Below are 21,959 nucleotides of genomic sequence, written 5' to 3' on the forward strand. Positions count from 1 at the left end.
TTACAATCTTTCATCCTAAAATTCCAACTTTCTCGGCCTGGGTAGCGTAGTCGGTATAGCGCTTGCCTTCTGTGCTCGAGGTTGCTGGTTCGATCCCGGCCTAAGTCAATGGCATTTAAGTGTGTTTAAATGCGACAGGATCATGTCAGTAGATTTAATGGCATGTAAAAGAACTCCTGCGGACAAATTATTATTATTATTATTATTATTATTATTATTATTATTATTATTATTATTATTATTATACCGTCCTCTGTCTGTCAGCAATTTAACACAAACTCGCTGGGTTGTACCTGAATAAGGATTCTGTTACGTACCAAGACAGATAACAACCCCTTCCTTTTTTCTCATCATTTGTAAGTACAGCAGTGAGCGACACAATAGACACAATAGTGCTGATCATCTACTGTGAAGCAAACTATGGAAATGTGATTGGTGAATGAAAAATACTAACTGAAAGACAGAATATCTTCATTTTGTGTAGCCTATGCATGTGTAACCTTGTAAAATGCGAAATTTGGGAAGTTTTTTAATCCTAGAATTTTACATGCGGTAAAATAAATGCTGAATCTTATATTAGTGACATTCTTGAACAAGAAGGGCATATTTTTATTTTAAAGAGCCTAAATGAAGTTTAAGAGCCTATTTTAGGCGCCTAAAATGCCACTTTTTAGAGCCTAAAATTCCGCTCTCTAGTGATATGTACATATAAGGGACGATACTCAAGTACAAAGGTCCTTCATTGGACACTGCCAGGAGAAAGGAAACGTGGAAGACCACGAACTATTTGGAATGATTGAAAAAGGAGAACGTGCAGAACAGAACCTTAAAAATTAAGAAATATCTAAATCGCAATGTCTGGAGGAAGAATAGTCTTTCTTTTGGTTGAGGAAACATGTGAAGAACAGAAATATTTCTATGAAATGAGTTATCATATCATTATTATTATTAGTATTAGTATTATTATTACTATTATTATCACTATTACTATTATTATTATTACTACTATTATTATTATTATTATTATTATTATTATTATTATTATTATTAGTACTATTATCATTATTCTGTAATGAAAAGCACTCTGGCGCTTTTCACAATAAATCTCACACGATTTGTCGTGCGCCCCTTTACATAAAGTCTCGTAGATAATGACACAAGTGGCATAAATTTCAAGGTTTAACAATATGGCTTTATGGATTAGCAATGGTGGCCATGAAACCACTCCTAACGGTCAATAAATCCACATTCTAGAATGCGCCCTATACTTCGGATCCGCTACCACAGTAACTGTCATCGCTTGTAATAAATCTATAGGAACGCGCCCCTCTGCCACAAAATGGCCGTCGTAGTCGTAAAGGGACAAAACTTTATCTGTGAAATGCGCAATAAATATTTTGTACTTCACCTCACCTGCCGACCATGTAAAAGGAGGTTATAATACCTATCATTGAGACGAACTACCCTTCTTTATATCTTCAAAAACTGGTATAAATTCATATAAAAATAGACGAATTCTATTTCTTTATTACCTTCTGAAAGATTTAACAATTTCCTCCTTGAAAACGCGTAAACGAGAAATATGATAGATAAAAATGCTGCAGAATGAAAAATGATAGTGACAGGAGAGAACGAGCATTTTATGCAAGAAGGAAATGAGGTGCTGAATACACGTAATACTCCTGCCAATGAATATCGACGGCACAGAAATGTAAAACGCTTGAAGAATACTATCAGAGCTTTTAAATCAGTGACCTGTGTCGTCAGAGATCTCTTCTCTTCCTTTATTAAACAGATTCTACAAAGTTCGAAAGCATACATCTAGCGAATCTGGGTCATCAAAAAAGTTGTCTGAATGAAATATGATTCACAGAATTTTTCTACTACTTCTAGTCACTGTTATTCAAAACATGCTTGAGGGGTTAGGTACAGCTTACAGCAGTAACATTTTGGAAATATTCAACATTTTTTTTTTCTCCATTACTGCATCTTGTACAATAATGAAAATTGGTAGAGTATGTGTAAAACACTGTCCTTCTGCTATATGAAAAAAATATATATATATTTTTTACAATTTCGAGGAGAAGGTGGAAATATGGGCTACCATTTTGTTTTCCTCATAATAATGGAAAACGGTGTGGCATATTGCTTGGAAATCTTTATTGACATACAGAGTAATTATTCATATACAATTTTCCCAGTCTTAAAGATCAAGAGTTGCAATAGATATTTGCATATCATTACTTTTTAAAGAAGGACGAAGTGGTCCTCTATAGGTAGTAAGGTCTAAATATGGGCTACCACAAAAATTTGAAAATAAAATTGAAAAAAGAACAAATAAATATAAGTAGAAAACCTGTATCACATGAATGGCAGTATCCCGTAAAAGTAACGCAAATCACGATAGTGAAAATACGGGCCGTGTTAACGTGCTGGTAATGTGGGCTACCTATCCCACATTTGACACATAGCGACAGCCCATATTAGCAGCATAGACTCATGAAATTATGTAAGATTATGTACAGTATGGCAATTGTTATCCTAAATGAATATTAGTCTTCTGCCATGTGATAGAGCTATTCTTAATCAGTGCAACACATCTAGCGCGATTTCTAAACACGAAATAGGGCCTATATTTCTTTCAATAAATTTGAAACTACATACCTGCAAAAAAACTTTAAAATTGATGAAAAACTCAAAGAACACACCACATCTACACCACAAAAGCAACTGGTTTGTGTCTGTGCACGCAGACTGATGGACACGAGATGTACTTTTAGAGATTTTTCGCTAGGTAACAACACAATATATAGTAAAAAACGAGGTAGCCCATATTACCACTCCTAGCCCATATTTCTACATTCTCCTCTCTCTCTCTCTCTCTCTCTCTATATATATATATATATATATATATATATTTTTTTTTTTTTTTTTTCAAAATTCATTTCACTGTGCAGTGATGAAGAATTTCCCACATAATAACTCAACAATTATCCAACATTTTGTGATGAAATTTTTTGTGTGTATTTATGCATGTCATATCTACAGTATGGTGCAAGATCACTCCTCTACCTTCCATAGATTGTCTGACAAAAAATAAATGCATTTAAAAAATTGGTCAAATATCATTATTTTCTTCAAACACAAAATGAACAAAAATATTGTTTATTAAGGAATGCATTTGAAAGAGCATAATATTGTAAACATCAGTTTCAGCAATAAAATAAAATAGAGAGAACATGAAAAAGTTAACAAGTGTAAGAGTTATGAGGGAAACGCTTCACCACTGCACAGTGAACTGCCACCAATTTGAATTTAAAAAAAATATATAAATAATTTTTTTAAACGTAAAAATATTTTTTTTTTCATATAGCAGAAGGACAGTGTTTTACACATACTAATTTTCATTATTGTACAAGATACAGTAATGGAGGAAAAAAATGTTGAATATTTCCAAAACGTTTACTGCTATAAGCTGTACCTAACCCTTTATGCTACATTAATAATAATAAAATAATAATAATAATAATAATAATAATAATAACAATAATAATAATAATAATAATAATAATAATAATAATAGCCATATAGGTTATTTATAGGTTATTTTATATTTTACGACGCTTTATCAACAGCTTAGGTTATTTAGCGTCTGAATGAGATGAAGGTGATAATGCCGGTGAAATGAGTCCGGGGTCCAGCACCGAAAGTTACCCAGCATTTGCTCATCTTGGGTTGAGGGAAAACCCCGGAAAAAACCTCAACCAGGTAACTTGCCCCGACCGGGAATCGAACCCGGGCCACCTGATTTCGCGGCCAGACGCGCTGGCCGTTACTCCACAATTATAGCCATATATAACAGCAGATAATAATTTAATGAGATCATACTTACTCATATTTCTATTTAAATTTGGAACTGGTAGTTTTAATTCAGTTTTTTCCAATAATCAATTAAATTCAATTTTCATAGTGACAAGTAATTTAATCGTACTAATTTAGTTTTCAGTAAAATCTATCATAAGGACATACAGTTCAGTAACACATAAATATAGACATGTATTAACACATGTCTGGACCATTGTTGCAGTATAATGGTAGTAGGCGGGACTCATGCTCCGGGCTGCGACTGGGCATGGGTTCAAATTCCTATTGATCTCATCGCCAAGATCATTTGAGCCGTTCAGAGCAGAAGTGATGTAGTCTAAGTCAAAATTGGGTGATGAGGTTTAAAGTAAAATTTCTGTATAATATTACGCAAAGTAGCAATTAATATGTCCTTCGTGCTATCCACTGACTACTAATAGTTTAAATAAATTGAATATTAATTGCTACTTTGCACTGTGTTTTACAGAATGTTTACTTTCACCGTCATGATCCATTTTTGACTTACACCACTTCTGCTCTCAACGGCTCAATTTTATTTCGAAGTTTACTTCAACTGTAAGGCGAACATCAGATAATCCCAACGCGAGTCCTTGTACTCGTACCTCCAAAATAACATCTTGCTATAGTAAATTCTATAAACAATAGGTAATCTCACAGTTGATAAAGCGACATTAAATAATCGGTTAAGAAAATGTGTGTTAAGCATAAGCTACATCTTACATAATATTTAACGGACAAAAATTTCAGTTGCACAGTACGACCAAACGAGTCGTATCGGCGAAATACTGTTACGTCATTCTTCAAAATAACATAGCGCATGTAACATCAGACCTGCCAATCTACTAGAGTTGAAATGCGGGACAGAAATTTAGTAGGGGATAGCCTATCCTTTTAACATGTTCACTCTCACACTTTCACAGAGCTGGCCTCGCACAGCCCACTCATTTACTATATTAGCTCGTCTTTCAGCATGACGCTAAAACACCATAGCCTAATGTGTGCGACGGAAGGCACCCTTAATCGACTATGATAGGGATAAAAACATAACGTCAAACGTGAAAGTAATGCGATCATCTCTAAATCCTGGAGATTATCGTGTCACTGAGGGACAGAGGAAGTCGTGAGCTAATTTTGGATGACTCGTAAATTATGCATGAAAGTTGTTAGGTCTGTAATTTAACCGCAAACAGATGACAAGACTACAGTAGAACCTGCTTCCGATAGGTCCCGTCCATTGGCCGCACAGGATGTGTATTTATCGGATCAAATCATGACAAATTAACAAATTACATTGATGTATCTATTAAATTGAGAAAAATTTATTCCGGCACCGGGAATCGAACCCGGGACCTCTCACCTCTGCACGCTGAGCGCTCTTTCCACCTGAGCTATGCCGGGACACGATCCACGGAGCCGGCCGAACTCTTCTCATTCACATCATCAATAGCCTACTACCTGCATTTTAAGACATACAAGTCAGGTATGCAGAAGCGCATATTTAAATGACTTTCTGGCCATTTTCGACAACAGTATTCGACGGGTTCGATTCCCGGTGCCGGAACATTTTTTTTTTCAATTTATTATATTTATCTACAGTATGGCTACATATAGTCAATGTATTGAATGAGGACGGCGAGTTAGCTCTGTGGTAGCGCGTCTGCCTCTAGACTAGGCGGCCCGGTTGGATACCCAGAGAGGTCAGAAATTGTCATGTAAAATTCCTCCTACCTCAGGATTAGGAGAGATGGCGGTGCACAATTTCTAATCACTAAATTGTGCACCAATATGCCTGGATTAAAATCCTAAATCTCTCCGCAGTGCATATGAAGAGAAGACATATGACACTGGTGATAGTGATTCGTCCGTCGGATGGCGAAGTTAAGCTTGACGAGCCCCTTGGTGCTATTAGACAGGAGTAGGCTACGTGCTGGCACCGGGTTTCCCCTTCTCCCTTCCTCATCATCATCATCATCCTCACCCAATTCCTACACTACATTTACACGAACACTTAACATACACTCACCCTAGTACACGACAAAACTCTTCACATCTACACATCATGTATAATATGGCCCGTCGAAATGGTGTGCAACTTTGAAAATGGGTCATATTCCTGCCATCTATCCGCAATATACGGAACCCGAATCACGCAAGTGAAGTGGGTAGGGATTAGAAAGACGCACACAAATGAAAATATTCATAAACAATGGTTAACATAATTTAACAATTGTTTACACACAGTAGTTTCATTAACATTAATTGGAGATTCTATAGACAGTTTCTCTTCGGAACGTGAGCTAACCACTATTTTGTGTCGATGCCCCACGAGGTGGAAAGTAAGTTTATTCTGACGACAATAGTTGGCGAGTTGGAAATCATTTTGAATAATAATAATAATAATAATAATAATAATAATAATAATAATAATAATGAATATAATATTAACAGTAACAGTAATAATTATCAGTAATGAATAACAAATAATTCAATCATAGCTCTTAATTTTCAGATCACAGAGGAAGCCTTTTGTGCGTAAAACAGAAAATGGAGATCGTCGTATTTGAATGCATATTATAATATGACTAGTGGCTTGTGCAGCAAATACTGCTGCAAACTAAGTTCGTTAGACGTTCAAATAAAAATTTTTCAGATTTATTTTCAATGAAGAATACTTGTCTTTTTGATAGTTATTTGCTTCCATAATAATGAAACGTACTCCCTCTGAATGCATTTTTTTAGGCCAAATACTTTTTCTTGAACCTATCCAACTTCAGTTTTTGAGTTTCAACGCGAAAACGCAAGTATCAATGTCAGGACGATAGCAGTAGCTATTTCAGGTCATTGTGGATTGTAGGCAAAAGTTAAAAAAATATCAGGTTTGCTAAGCTTTCGAACAATAGCATTTTCGTATAGATGCTGCATGTAGAACTTGAAATGTAGAGCGTAAAATCATTTTATCCTACTAAGAGGTCTTGCTGAAATGATCTGGAGACCAGAAAATTTTGTAGGCCTCTTATTTTATCAGTAAGTAATACCTTTTGATCTTTCCTTAGGAACTGTAATTTTTGCGCTCTGTCGAGCCAATACTGAAGACAATGACACATATCAATATCTACACTACACCGCCATTAAGTATATGAAAAAAATCCAACCCCACTGGGTTAATAAATATAACAATATTTGATTTTTTTAATAACAATATTATTATTATCTTACTTAAGTTTTGTAGTTATATATAGCAGCCACTCAGTAAATTATAGAAATGAAGATCTAAATTAAGATATTCTCTACATTTACTTACATAACCACAAAACGTTTCACTTTCATGTCATCAATATAGCATCAATATTATGTGCAATTAATGAAAAATAGATGCATCATGATATTAACTACCTGTATAATAATATTTAATTTTTAATGGTAATAATGTCATCAAACCACCTCAAGTTTCGTAGATCTGAATATCCAATACACAGCTGTACTCAGAAAATTATACACTGCATAATCAGTTTTTAATAACAAATTGAATTGAGCTCTAAATATGTCGGCAATCCTGCAGGTCATGGCCTTCGTGTAATAGCCTATTGTTTATTGCAGTGTGTGTTTTGTTCTGAAATTCAATCAAGTCGGCCGTGATTGAATAAAATTAGTTCTCAAAACTGACAACAGATGGATTTTGGAAAATAGGAAAATTATATAGGAAAATTGACATTTCACTGAAAACTACTACTTTTCCGAAAAACTTTGGGTTCCAAGCTTCAAAATGAGGGGCCATTTATTAAAATCCGTTCAGCTGTTTTCCCGTAATTTCCATTACCAGTTCAAATTATATATATATATATATATATATATATATATATATATATATATATATATATAGATTTTATTTGTGAATCCACCTTAGAGAAATGCTTAAGGAAATGAACATAGTATAACGAAGAGCATTAATGTGAGTTGAACGAGGAATAAATTCTTATACAGGGCTTTCATTTAAAAACTTCCCAGTCTAAATAACTAATTATTTAAATTGAATTAAATTATTTTTATACTTAAATATGAAATAGCATTCAATAAATTGTTTATACATCTCATTCATTTGTTTTCGCATCTTTTGTTTTCTATCGTCGCGTGGAAACATGTATTTTTATCAGTTGAATGTAGGATGAAAAACACAGCTTATTTTATGTAATCGCCTAAATTTAATCAACCAAGGATTATTTACGTTCTCTGTAGAAGGGTATACGCCATTTTAAAATAATTTAATACACAAACACAATTATTAAATGAAATGCTCAATAAATGTTTGTAGCTTTATTCTTTTCAGCTCTAATCAACAATAACAAAAATCTAAGTTGCCAGATGACAATAGAAAACAAAAGATGCGAAAACAAATGAATGAGGTGTGTAAACAATTGAATACTCTTTCTTATTTAAGTATAAAATATAGGGGTGCCATTTGAAATTTCAAAGTGGGGGTGGCTGGGGGTGAAATTTAAAATGAAATTAAGCCTGGTTTCAGACTTCCCCCTCAATATCTAAATTGACGTTTTTTTTTTTTTTTTTGTTTAAATTGATGAAATAGAGTGAATCTACTGTTTTATGGGTCGAGAAGGCGATTTAGCTAGGGGTTTATAATGGGAAAATGCATTTAGATGATCAAATAGCAAGATTTATTTCCATGAAATAATAACCTACTATAATAAAATAAACCAAAAGGGCACATTTACAACTCGAACAAAAAGCGATTTACGAAACAGTAATATATGAATGAATGAATGAATCTATTGTGCTCTCAGGACAGCGATTTTGAATTCTCTATGGAACTCGACTGAGAAGAAAGAAAACAAGTGGCGGTAGTTACAGAGCGTAAAGTGTTGTCTGATTCTTCTAAGTTTTGGTGATTTTGATTTAGTGTTACAATCGTTGGAAATAAAATAAGATATATTTATGCTGTGAGCTCCCTTTTACTGAGCGGTGATCAGTTTTCCATATGTGTAGTGAACAAATTATTTTCATTATAATTATTAGACCGCAGGACTGCGGGTCCTAATATGGGGATTGCAGTTGACTATGCAGACGGGTATAGAGTATGACGTAAGTCTCTCTCGCCTTTCGCCGTACTGTTCCGTGCATCGAACCCGAAACATTCAGAGTGTGTTTAGCTGTCATACTGAAGAGGTGCGTGTGTGAAATGACACATATTACAATGCCTAAAACAATTCAGTCACGAAGTGCAATACTAAATAATCTAGTAGAACAATTCGGACGAGATATATTTAGGCTATTATAGAAGGAGAAAGTGTTGTATGTGTCATGTGTAATTTCAGATTATTACGAACTATGAAGTACTATTTTGAAACACACTGTAATAGTAAAACACAGAAGGAAAATGTTGAACGCAATTCAAACAAGAACCAATCGAGTTCAAATAGTCGGTCACAATTCAATATATAGACTTATGTGACATGTTTGTACACACAAACAATCCATTCAGAATTTTAGATTATCCCCATTTTAGAACATTTCTGGAAAAATTCACAAATCAACATATTCCAGGAGAAGCAACAATACTTAAAGAATATTTACCAATTTCGTACCAGAATACGATTGCCAAAATTCGAGAAAGCGTTAACGATCAGAAAATGCATGGGTTTCAGTTGATGAATCTACAGACGTAAGTGGTAGATATGTGGCAAATGTGTTGGTCAGTATATTTTCCGACAACTGTGTAGGGAAAACATTTGTGCTAATGTACATAATTAGGAACATTAAATCCAGACGTTTGAGATGGGTAGGACATGTAGCACGTATGGGCGAATCCAGAAACGCATATAGAGTGTTAGTTGGGAGGCCGGAGGGAAAAAGAACTTTAGGGAGGCCGAGACGTAGATGGGAAGATAATATTAAAATGGATTTGAGGGAGGTGGGATATGATGATAGAGAATGGATTAATTTTGCTCAGGATAGGGACCAATGGCGGGCTTATGTGAGGGCGGCAATGAACCTCCGGGTTCCTTAAAAGCCAGTAAGTAAGTAAGTAATTACTTCTTTTCGTCACTGATTCAGCTTCGTATATTATTAAGGCAGCAAAATAACTTAAAAAGCGATATACCAACATAGTACATTTAACTTTCCTGGCGTACGGACTGCATAGAGTTGCTGAAGTCATTCGTGCTTTATATAGGAATGTGAACTGTTTTATAGCGTCTGTGGAAAAAAAAAATTCAAAGCCCTTTCAAGAATATTAAGATTTCGAGAAATTGCACCAGATACTGCCCTTCCACCTCAACTCATAGTTAGAAGACGGGGCACCTGGCTTGAAGCTGCCTTATACTAGTATTTCGCAGAACATTACAATAAACTAAAACTAGTTATTGAAGCATTAGATGGCGAAGATTCAGCTGCCATTACAACAGCAAAATCCCTGATTTCAGAAAATATGCACCAAAATCTACAATTCATAAATACCAATTACGGAAACTTGCCACAAGTTATAACTCAATTGCAAACGTCTGGCCTACAAATGTCCGGGTGTATTAAATTAATTGTGAAAGTATCGGAAACAATTAGCAAAGTACCCCAAGGACTGTATCCTGATAAGGTAGATGACAAATTACATAGTGTAATAAAAAAATAATGGCTATGCAGCGTTGAACAGTTCGGTGAAGAAAACAGGACAAAAACTTAAATGACAATGTTAACCTTTTCACGTAATCTCCATTAACTTCATCCTTTCGAAAGAAGATTTTCGCAGTACAAACATATTCTAACTGATAAACGCAGAAGTTTCCCTTTGACAATGTATGTAGGCCTATGTACATAGCTGTACATTCTAATTCCTTATTGTAGATTCCGTCGATATCGCATGAATTAGATAAGTACGAAATGTATGATTCAATTCATATACTCAAGACTGCACGTCTGAAGCACGCACAGTGAGTTGCTTGTCTGAGAGTTCAGTACACTCGCCACGAAAAAATAACTTGACGGTAAAGGGCCCCCCTCCCGCAGTTTAATAATAATAATAATAATAATAATAATAATAATAATAATAATAATAATAATAATAATAATTATTATTATTATTATTATTATTATTATTATTATTATTATTATTATTATTATTATTGTGTTTTCGTATTTCATATTCATAGAAAAGTAAAACTTTGTTTCAAAAGTTCTAACTATATTGTAAACAAACAAACAAACAAACAAACCGATCGTTTATCTATGTTTCGATATTGTTTCTTAATTAATTAATCTTTGGAAATAACATAGCAAAATATATTTTTATACCCTCAGTCCAGCTTTTCCTTCCAGGCAACATATTCAGTCTGAAACGCGATGAACATATAATAATATGAAAGTGTTTTCCCATTAAGACTATTACTAGAACGTGATAGCTCCAAAATCATATTTAAAAAAATTATAAACTACCACTTATGATAACTTTATAAAACTTCAAGAACTATCAGGTAACCGCTTCTGTAATGTTTTGACATAAAAATATGTCCTAATTCAACTAAATGTTTTACAGGTGTTCCCAAAAGGAGTACCTACCAAAAAAAATAATAACATAATTTACGTATCACTTTCTCATAAACTTATAGAGATAGAAATCTAGTAGATTAAACAGCTCATTAGAATAAATTCAATGAGTTTTGTTTTTGTTCAAGTAAATTTTAAACGTTTTAAAACTACAAATTTTTCTCCATTCTTGAATACACTCTTTTGGCACTTATGTAATCACTGATGAACGTTATTGAACAAGTAATAAAAACTTCACTGTGTTAGTAATGTAAATTTTTGTGGTAAATTACCTGGATATATAGTTTCGACATGGTTTGCGTCATCCTCTGACTCCTAGTGAGTTCCAGAGCGATCGCTAGGATTCAGAGGATGAACCAAATCACGTCGAATCTAGTCAATCGGCTAATTTACCACTAAAAGTTATTCATAGTGTCAAGTAGTATGTTCTGTTTAAGCTAGAACAAATTGAAGGACCTATAATCAAATCTCTCTGAGAAAAATGTACCTAATTATTCATTAATTGATTGATTGATTGATTCATTCATTCATTCACAGTGTTCTGCTCAAGGGCAGGTCTTTCACTGCAAACTCAGTTTTCTCCAGTCTTTCTTATTTTCCGCCTTCCTCTTAGTCTCCTCATATGATCCATATATCTTACTGTCGTCCATCATCTGATATTTCTTCTGCCCCGAGCTCTGTTCCCTTTCACCATTCCTTCCAGTGCATCCTTCAGAAGGCAGTTTCTTCTCAACCAGTGACCCAGCCAATTCCTTTTCCCCTTTCTGATCAGTTTCAGCATCATTCTTTCTTCATCCACTCTTTCCAACATAGCTTCGTTTCTTATTGTCTGTCTATTTCACATGCTCCACCCTTCTCCATATCCACATTTCAAATGCTTCTATTCGCTTCTCTTCACTTCGTCGTAATGTCCATCTTTCTGCCCCATACAATGCTACACTCTACACAAAGCACTTCACTAATCTCTTCCTTATTTCTTTCTCCAGAGGTCTGCAGAAGATGCTCCTTTTTCTATTAAAAGCTTCCTTTCCCATTGTTATTCTCCTTTTAAGTTCTTGGCAGCAGCTCGGAATTTTCCGAAGGAGGAATGGTATAGGGATTCTGTTGGCTGTAGGGACCGGTTGTTAAGGGAGTCATGTGGTTGGGGCGGTGCGCGTAGGGGATCTGTGGCATGCAACTCATTCCATATCGAGGGATAGCCCAATAGATCTCATTAGGTCGCAGTGCTAGGCCATCCGTGCCCCCCTCAGTTAAATTCTATTCCATTCATATTACTGCTTACAGTACACCCCAAGCATTTGAAGCTGTTCACTTGCCATAGTTTACATACGGAATCTTTTACTATCACGATATGTTCGCAGTTTTTCTTGAAGAAGGTAAATGCAGTAGCTTCCAGTTGTTTTTCGCACACCACTCTCTCTTTCGCATCTTAAAAGATCCTAGGGAGCCCCAGCGAGGAGATGAAGAGAGTGGATTTGACTAATTAGGCCCTCCGAACTTCGCCGAAATTCACCGCAAGGGTTAAATATCAGTTCTATTGTGGTTTTTGACCCGATCAGAAACTGGGAAATCCCAATTAGCCTTTGCCCCCCACGTAATTATTACAAGTGCATATTCATTCTTGGGGAAGTACTCTGCCCTTAAAAATCATTTGGTTGAGTAATGAAGTACTTTTATATAAAAACATTATAGGAAGTTTTGCCTGACGCTTGGTGAAAGTTTTAAATTGTGGACAAATTTTTAAAATGAGTTCACGTTCAATTTATATATATATATATATATATATATATATATATATATATATATATATATATATAATATCTTATATTAATAAATAACCGAATTACCAGCAAATAATAGGAAATTCATTATAAAATATTAATATAGAACCAATAAAGAAAAAATTCTCTTAATGCAAGAAAAGATGTTTTTGATAAACATGCTGAATTATTAACACGATGGCGGACACTTCCAGGCGAGTGTAATGTGGCAGATTGAGGGACAACCATTATAGGGATTCTCCTCGTAGGGATTAGTACACATTGCGCTTTACACCAGAAGCACTTCATCAGCTTCTGCTCGTGCTGCACGTTATCCACACAAATTCACATCCATATTTCTGACGCTAGTATCTGAAACTTCCAGCAGAGGTCAGTATCGTTGCTAGTTTCCAAGACTGAGACACAGGGACAGTTTCCACAAACGTTTATTCCTCCAGTAGTTTGTAGGGAAGGGGGACATGGTCGGTTTGGCACATGAGTTGGTGCATATACATACAAGATATTTCATGCAATGGCATAGTGCCAGAAGAGCGATTTCTCAAGTGATAAGTGGAAACAGCTGTTTAGTGGATACGCAATGCGGCATCTAACAAGCGAAGTTCTTGTGATCACACCCCTTACTTTCTCACTACAAAATGGACGGACAATTCTGGGTTATGACCCTTCGTACTATGTTAGCAAGATATATTATGGAAGAGAAGGAGATATTCTGTCTCACGTCAAGACATCATCTTAAATACATATCAGGAATTCTTCTTCTTGCAGCAATCAGTTTTGTGGTGAACAGAATTGGTGAGTGGAGGATTTTTACGAATAATTTCGTTTCCTCCGCCATTTTGCTTATAATTTAACAAAGGTTATTTAAGTTCAATTCCTGTTCTTTCCGACTTTTTATCTCACCTGTATGACTCTGTATATGGGTTATGTGTCACACTACTGAGAGTTTTAAGTAAGTTATGTTCTCTTCATTACTGCTAAGCAATTTGATGTTATATCAGTTAGATACAATTTAACAATTACGATGGTGATGATGAGGCCTGAGAAATATATGCCGTTATACTATCAGTGCGCTTCGTGTGGCTATAACTTTGGGTAAGTCTCAAAATGGGGGGGGGGGGTGAGTTAACGCAGTGTCTTTCGTTCGTTTGAACTCATGCTTATCATCACGGTAAGTTAGTCCTCAGCATTTGAGTGGTTGAAAGGCACTCCTTTGACTTCGAAACATAACTATCTGCTAAAGAAAAATTTAAAGATTTTTCTTTGCTACAGAAAATTGCAGTATTTTAAAGACATTTTTTCTGTCTGTAGAAAATACACCTAATATAACACTGACAAGTATCAGCTTTTTTATTTCACTATGTTAATATGATGTGTATTACGTTTTTGTTTTACATAATTTTCCATTTCATATATTGTTGCAGTGAATAACAAACCAAAATTTTAAATTTTCAAAGGAGAATGATTACTTGTTGCTAGAAAACGTTTATATGATTGTGTATCACGTTTTGGTTTACGTAATTTTTCATTTCATACATTGTTGCAGTGAAGAAAAAACCAAAATTTCAAATTTTCAAATGAGAATGATTACTTGTTGCTAGAAAACGCAGCCTTAAATATAGAAAAACTTCTGCAGAAATAATGAGAACATATTTGAAATATTTTACACAAGCATTATCTATCTCAAAATCTGTATCATTATTATAAATTTCCTAATTTGAAATTGTCACAAATTTTACATAGAACTAAATATCCATAATGTTTATCCAGTATTTTTTTCATCTAGTTTGCTACATTTTTTCCTGTTTCGTGTTTCAAACTACTCGTATTCAGTTTCGTCACTGTATCATTGATTACATGTTATTTTCTGTCTGTAGAAAATACCCACCTAATATGACATTGACAAATATCAGTCTTGTTATTTCACTATGTTAATATGATAGTGTATTACGTTTTTGTTTTACATAATTTTTCACTTCATATATCGTTGCAGTGAATAACAAACCACATTTTCAAATTTGCAAAGGAGAATGATTGCTTATCGCTAGGAAACACAGCCTTATATCTAGAGAATCTTCGTTCCACTTCTGCAGAAACAATGGGGACATACTTGAAATATTTTACACGAGCATTATTTATCTCAAAATCTGTATCATTATTACAAATTACCTCATTTGAAATTAAGTCATAAATTTCGTCCTCAGCATCTTGCTATTATTCTTTTTTACAATATGCTGAATGTTGCCTGTTACGAATAGCAGTATTCGGTCCCAATGTAACCGATCAACTAAAGTTCACTGGCGAACGAACGAGCAGTCTTATTACACGTAAAGATTAATTTTTGATCCTATAGAATATATGTTATGGTAACAATGATATCGCTCCGGCACCTGGAATCGAACCCGGGTCCTTGGTTCTACGTACCAAGTCCTCTAACCACTGAGCTACGCCGAAGTTCAATCTACAGACCGGATCGAATCCCTCTCCTCTAGTCTTTTTCCCTTTGTGGCCTGATTCCAAGTTCGACATGTATGTTGACATATATATTGAGTCAACTGGTTTACTAGAACAGGTATCGTTTAGGAAAAATGACTTAATAAGGGAATTAAACAAGACAAAGAAAAAAACTGGAAAGATAGATGATCTTTTTATGAAGATTAAAAAGTAATTTCATTGTATGTGTTAATTGTGATGAAGGGAATAACAATATTGGTGAAAGTGTGATAAATTGTAATTGGCTAAAAAGTGGACTGAAATAATTATATTGCTAGGGGATGGGGACAAATGAAATAATCGAAAGAATAGTAGAATGGTGCGAACACTAGAGAAGGACGTGATCTGATCGAGAGAATCCAAAGTGTGCAAATGTGCGCGAAATTCTTATTAGAAATATGTGAATGAACTGTAATAAAGATTAGGGTGGTAGTATTATACAATCGACTTGCAAAACGAATAACAGTTAAGACTAATGTGTGTCAATAGGATGCCCCAGATACTGACTGAAAAAATGAGAAAATTCGTCCGTTATTATGCGGTTACAAATGAAGGGACAAAGCTGTAATTGTAATACCAATAGTAACGAAGTTCTAGTTCTAATAGTTAAGCTATAGTTAGAGTACCTAAAGGATTAATACTTAGGACGTCACTATCATGTAAATGCTTTGACAACGGTATGTAAATGTAAGTATAGTTATGGTGAGTACCTGTATACAGCAATGTGAAGATGCACCATTATTGTATGATTTTTTTGATGACATTAAATATATATCATATTGAGTCAACTGCCATTATACAAGGAGCGCACTCAACCGAGTGAGTTGGTGGCCAAGATTCTACAGTAATATGCACTGTTGGGCGAAGAATTTACGTAAACATTAATTTTTTGTCCTACAGAATATATCTGTTATGGTAGCAATGATTCTTCGTTTCACTGCCATGCAATTTAATAACTTTGACGAATTAAACAATCGATTTTCTGATGTCAGTTTATGAAACATTATTCTGGGCGTAAAACTCGTTGCTATGCTATGTTCTGTCCATTCTGAGTGCTCTTGCTTAATCTCTCTCTCTCTCTCTCTCTCTCTCTCTCTCTCTCTCTTTTCTGCTCTTGAAGAATTTAAATGGCGCCTATCTGGAGGCACTTCATAAGAATGGCCGCAAGTCACGGTAGCTTTCGAACTATCTGTGTATTTTAATCATGCACTATCCACAATCTTTTACGATGCCCTGTGTGGCGGAAATAGAGTCCATGTAAACCAATAGAAGACCAGGTACTTATTAGAACAGTGGCTGTAATTAGTCGTAATAACGAAGTGAACCCAGCCTCAAGTTTGCGTGAGAAATTAGAGCTCCAGCGTCCGTGAGGCTCTCGCGTTACTTACCGATTAAGCCTGGTCCACAATAAATCGGGAACGGAAACGATAACGAGAACGAGACAGGAAATATTTTTAAAATAAATGTATTTAAATGTGTGCGTTCACAATTAATTTCACGTTCCCGTTCCCGGGCTTCGGTAAGCTTCTCGTTAATTGTGAATGTTCACATTTAAATACATTTATTTTGACAATATTTCCGTTTTCGTTCTCGTTGTCGTTTCCGTTCCCGGTTTATTGTGAACCAGCCTTAACACTTTCAACTACTGTCGGATCCATAGAAGATGAGAATAAGGATTTTTTTTTTTTTTGGGCAATACTTTTAAACTGCAGAGACACTACAGAGTTGAAGAGATGGGAACAGGACAATAAGCGAGACTTTTTGGTGATAAAGAATGATGAAAGCCAAGTTCGAAGACAAAACGTGACCTAAAGATTCTTTGTTCACGAGGTCTGTCGAAGACATAACCCTGGAATTGACTATTAAATCCACAATCTTTAATTTCTCATTAAATTAAGTATCAAGGGAAGTTAACCTATTGTAATATCCCAGAAATTTATTTTGAGATGTTAATGGAAATACGGGTTTTCATAGTCCGCAATATCTAAAAAGACATTTATTTTTAGCATGCCATCTGTCTACAATAATAGTTTCTCCTGAACTAACCACGAATCTTTTTTTCATTTAATGTCGGTGACCATGAATTTTAGACTTCTCAACCTCTTCCTTCTTGAAGAGCTGTCCCTCCCGTTGACTTTATCTCAACTTGGTGGGAATATCCAGTAACCGATAAACCAGTTGACTATGATATGCAAATAATTACTCATATTGATTTGCTGTCTATAAGAAGGCGAGTGGAAGCTAAAAGTGGTTCAAAATATTCAGATGCGACATATATTTAACTGTAGAGAAGGTAATGCGTCTAGGAGGAGCAACTCGAACACGCCTCTCAGATTTCGAGGCAGCGAGATAGTAGTCTCACCACCAAACTTACGTTGTATGGGCTAATAACGAAACCAGGGGAACTTGAATTACTATTATGCAAGTCTAGTTTTTCAGGTAAAGCTCCCTGTGAAGCAGACTTGAATAATTTCGAGAGGAAAAATTGTTCCGAGGCCGAGTATCGATCCCGGGACGTCTGGTTGAACGTACTTGCGCTCTACCAACTGAGCTATCCAGGAACTCTACCCTACATCGTCTCAATTTTTCCTCTTATATCCACACAACTCGAATGGGCTGACAGACTCTGTGACTTGGAATTGTGGTTTTCTGTTAATTACTATTATTCTTAAGCGGGCCCAATTAATAGATTAAATACATACTAATCAATTCAATCACTAAATTTCACACCCGAAATATAATTATTACTTTCTAAGAAAAATCATGTGCCTTAATATTATGTAGGCTTAATAGAATAAAATAAATTATTCACAATCAAATTACGGTATTTTCTTCTGATTTGTATGAAGTGAAAATTCTATGGTATATTTTGAGTCATTCGAAAAATTACTCTTTCGGAAAACATAAATAGATTTCTACCAACTTCTAGAATACTCCAACAGGAAAAGTAATGGCGAAGTACCAGTCTAAATTATGAGTCAACTGACAGTCTTTCTACGGTGAAAATACTGTTAGGCGAAAGGCTAGATCATCGGCTTTCCACACTCGTAACCAGAGTTGGGTGTTTAGTTGTAGGTTTTCGTTTTCCCTATCGGCATTACACTACTCCATTCATACATTCTTTGCTATGTAGTTCGCCATCCCCCCATAGAGCACTGAGGTGTCGAAAAGAATTGCACCTTCGGCGCGTCACTCTTAGATGGGGACTTTGAGAAAATGACACGTAATACTTTATGTTAAATTAAAGACTTGCTTAAACCGTCAAATTGATATATGAAGTCAAATATCTTTTTTAATGGCGGGTACTTGACTTCCACATCATTTCTATCTCCTTCTAGGAGGAACACTCCCTACTTGAAGACGCTTTTTCGCAGAGAGTTGTTCTTGATGTACCATTGGAGGTGTACCAGTAATGTAATGAGTATAATGATCAACGGAGCAATGGTGGAATGTCAATAACGAAAACGGGAGTACCTCGCGAAAACCTACCACCGCACTCAATCTTTGTCTACAGCAAATTCACATGTGCTCACCAGAATTCGAATCCGGGTTACCAGTCTGGAAAGCAGATGCAATAACAGTTCAGCTAAAGGTGCGCCAAAGTTATCTTACTTTTAGGGAAAATGTCTTTTGTGGTCAATGCAGTAAACGAGAGTGTATTTCTTATTCGGATACGCAGAATTATTTGTTTTTCTGTACAAACTTGTTGAATGATAATAATTCAATATAATAAACTATAAACAGAAATTATTCTTTTCATACGACAAAGATATTAATTGAGACAGTTAGAACCACAATGATATAAGTAACAAGTTTACGAAAAATGAGAAACGTGTACCCGTGTATACCTAAATGTTGTATCTACTGGGGTTCAGAGTGATATACATAAGCTCTATCACTTACTTGCATTCTCTTGGATAAAAAGATTACTACGTGAACTGAAAATATGCTATCTCCCAACTTTCGAAATTAAATAACTCAGAACTTCTCCCATGCTACTTAGATCACTATGGTTCTACTAGCCTCAATTTATCCCTGCGGTAGCTTAGAGGTCTATCTGTTAAGTCCCGGGTTCCAGAGCACTTTTTATATCAGCATCGGAAACCCGTTGGTACTTCATCCCATTCTAATTTTAAATGTTGCAGATGATAAACGAAATGAGGGGGAGGTGGAGAGTTTTTGTGGAATGATAAAGGAAACTGGAGTACCCCGAGAAAAATCCTTTGTAATATCTGCTTTATCCGTCAGAAATTCCATCACAACGTCAATGGGAATTGAACCCAGACTGCCTCAATGGAAGACCAGTATGTTGGCGCTTGAGTATTAAATGCAGCTAGCTTCGCATATGAATGTTATGAGACAAAATCGAAGACAGAACAGTTTCTACATAAGTTTTGGCTATGCAACTCAACAATATTAAACGTGGTGTATTGCCATGTTTGTTCACTCTTAACCGATCGAAGCAATAAAAACTTCGTAGTTGTTTGGTTGAATGAATAAATGACTGGCAGAGGCTAGGGAAAAAAACTGAAACATGAAATTCGACCATTCATCACAATATTCTCGTTTAACATTGAAAACTGGAAGATAGACAAATTATGATTGTATCAAATAAATAAAAAAGTAAATAAATAAGTAAATAAATAAATAAACAACTAAATGAATAAATAAATAAATAAATACACAAATAAACAAATATATAAATAAATAAATAGTGAAAAAGATACATGTATGAGTGAATGAATGAACGGATGAATATGAATGAAAAAATAAATAAATATATGGATGGATGAATGAATGAATGAATGAATGAACGAATGAACGAACGAACGAATGAATGAATTAATTAATTAACAGGTTAATAAATAAATAATAAATTTTATACGTCACACATTCAAAATATAATTTTAATATTAAAGTGTTTCAACATGCAATTCAAAGGACATCATGAAAACTTATTTCCTCAAAATGTGGAAATTGCCTCTATACTGTTGAATTACTTGCTGTAAGGATCATATTGACAACGAAAAGAGAAAAACAAAATACAGAGTCCTAAGGTACAAAATCAACTGATTTCACTTCGGTAGAACTCTGTTATAAGATTGGCCGTACGCAAAAATAAAGAAGTTCCACAAGTTCATTACACTTCATAGACTTAGGTCAGAAGACGATGGAGAGAGAGAGAGAGTGATTATTCGAGATATTGGAATGGAAGCGAGAAAATCGATATGCGCACGATTATTTTATTGGATTCTACATAGTGGAAAAACAAACTGGGAAAGCTGTCGAAGAGAAATTGTGAAGATACCGGAACGCAGTCAATTGAATATACTCGTAAACAAGTGTCGTGGTCAAGGATATCACGGAACTCTTAATATGAGTGGGAAGTACCGCCATTTTAAAGCGTGAAAGAAAGAGCATCGGCCCGCATGTATGTAAAATACGAGATACACAATATGGATATGGGCTTAAATAAACGCGTAAGTGATATTTCAGAAATACAGGACTATACTAAGTCTGCTTGGGTGCTATTCATAGACATTTCGCAGCACGCGCTACGAGCGTACTAAGCTAGCCCCGGCTATCCACTGGTTACTAGTACAGAATTCAAATCATATTCTTTCGCTAACACTGGTTTATGAATAAACATAAAATTTTCCACTGTCGAAAAGACATTTTTGGTAACGACCGCTAAATGGAAGTACAATTGCTCCATGCAATTCCACATTGGTTATAACGTGACTTCATTTGCAGACGCTAGATAGCAGCATAGTGAAATTGATAAAAGTGGTCTCATGAAAGTCTATTAGGCTGATCAATTTGTTATATGCGATCAGGGGTTAAACCTAATCTAAACGACAATTTAAAATTAATATCGGTATTTTGAAGGAGTACGTTTTACTATTTTCGAAACTAAAAACATTATTTTGCATCAAACGATAGGTAAACTGCACGAGTTTGAATCGACAGCCAAAACATTCTTATTGTAGCCGCTAGTCAGAGCAGTGAACAGAGAAATTAAAATCGCTACGCCTGAGCAAAACTCTTTTTTGACTATTGCAGTATGCCAGGTCACAATCAGTAATCACAGGACAAACTAGATTTACGAGTTCTTCTTGTTGAAAATAATAGTAGTCGGAACGTTGTAGTTTGACATGCTAAAAAACTGGCTGTTCCTTCAATCAAATGGGGAAGGTTTCGATTACGTTTTCCAACAAGATGGGTTACAATTTCATAATAATGTCGCAGATTAAA

This window comes from Periplaneta americana, chromosome 3, assembly GCF_040183065.1.
Source record: "Periplaneta americana isolate PAMFEO1 chromosome 3, P.americana_PAMFEO1_priV1, whole genome shotgun sequence".
In the NCBI taxonomy this organism is placed as follows: domain Eukaryota; kingdom Metazoa; phylum Arthropoda; class Insecta; order Blattodea; family Blattidae; genus Periplaneta; species Periplaneta americana.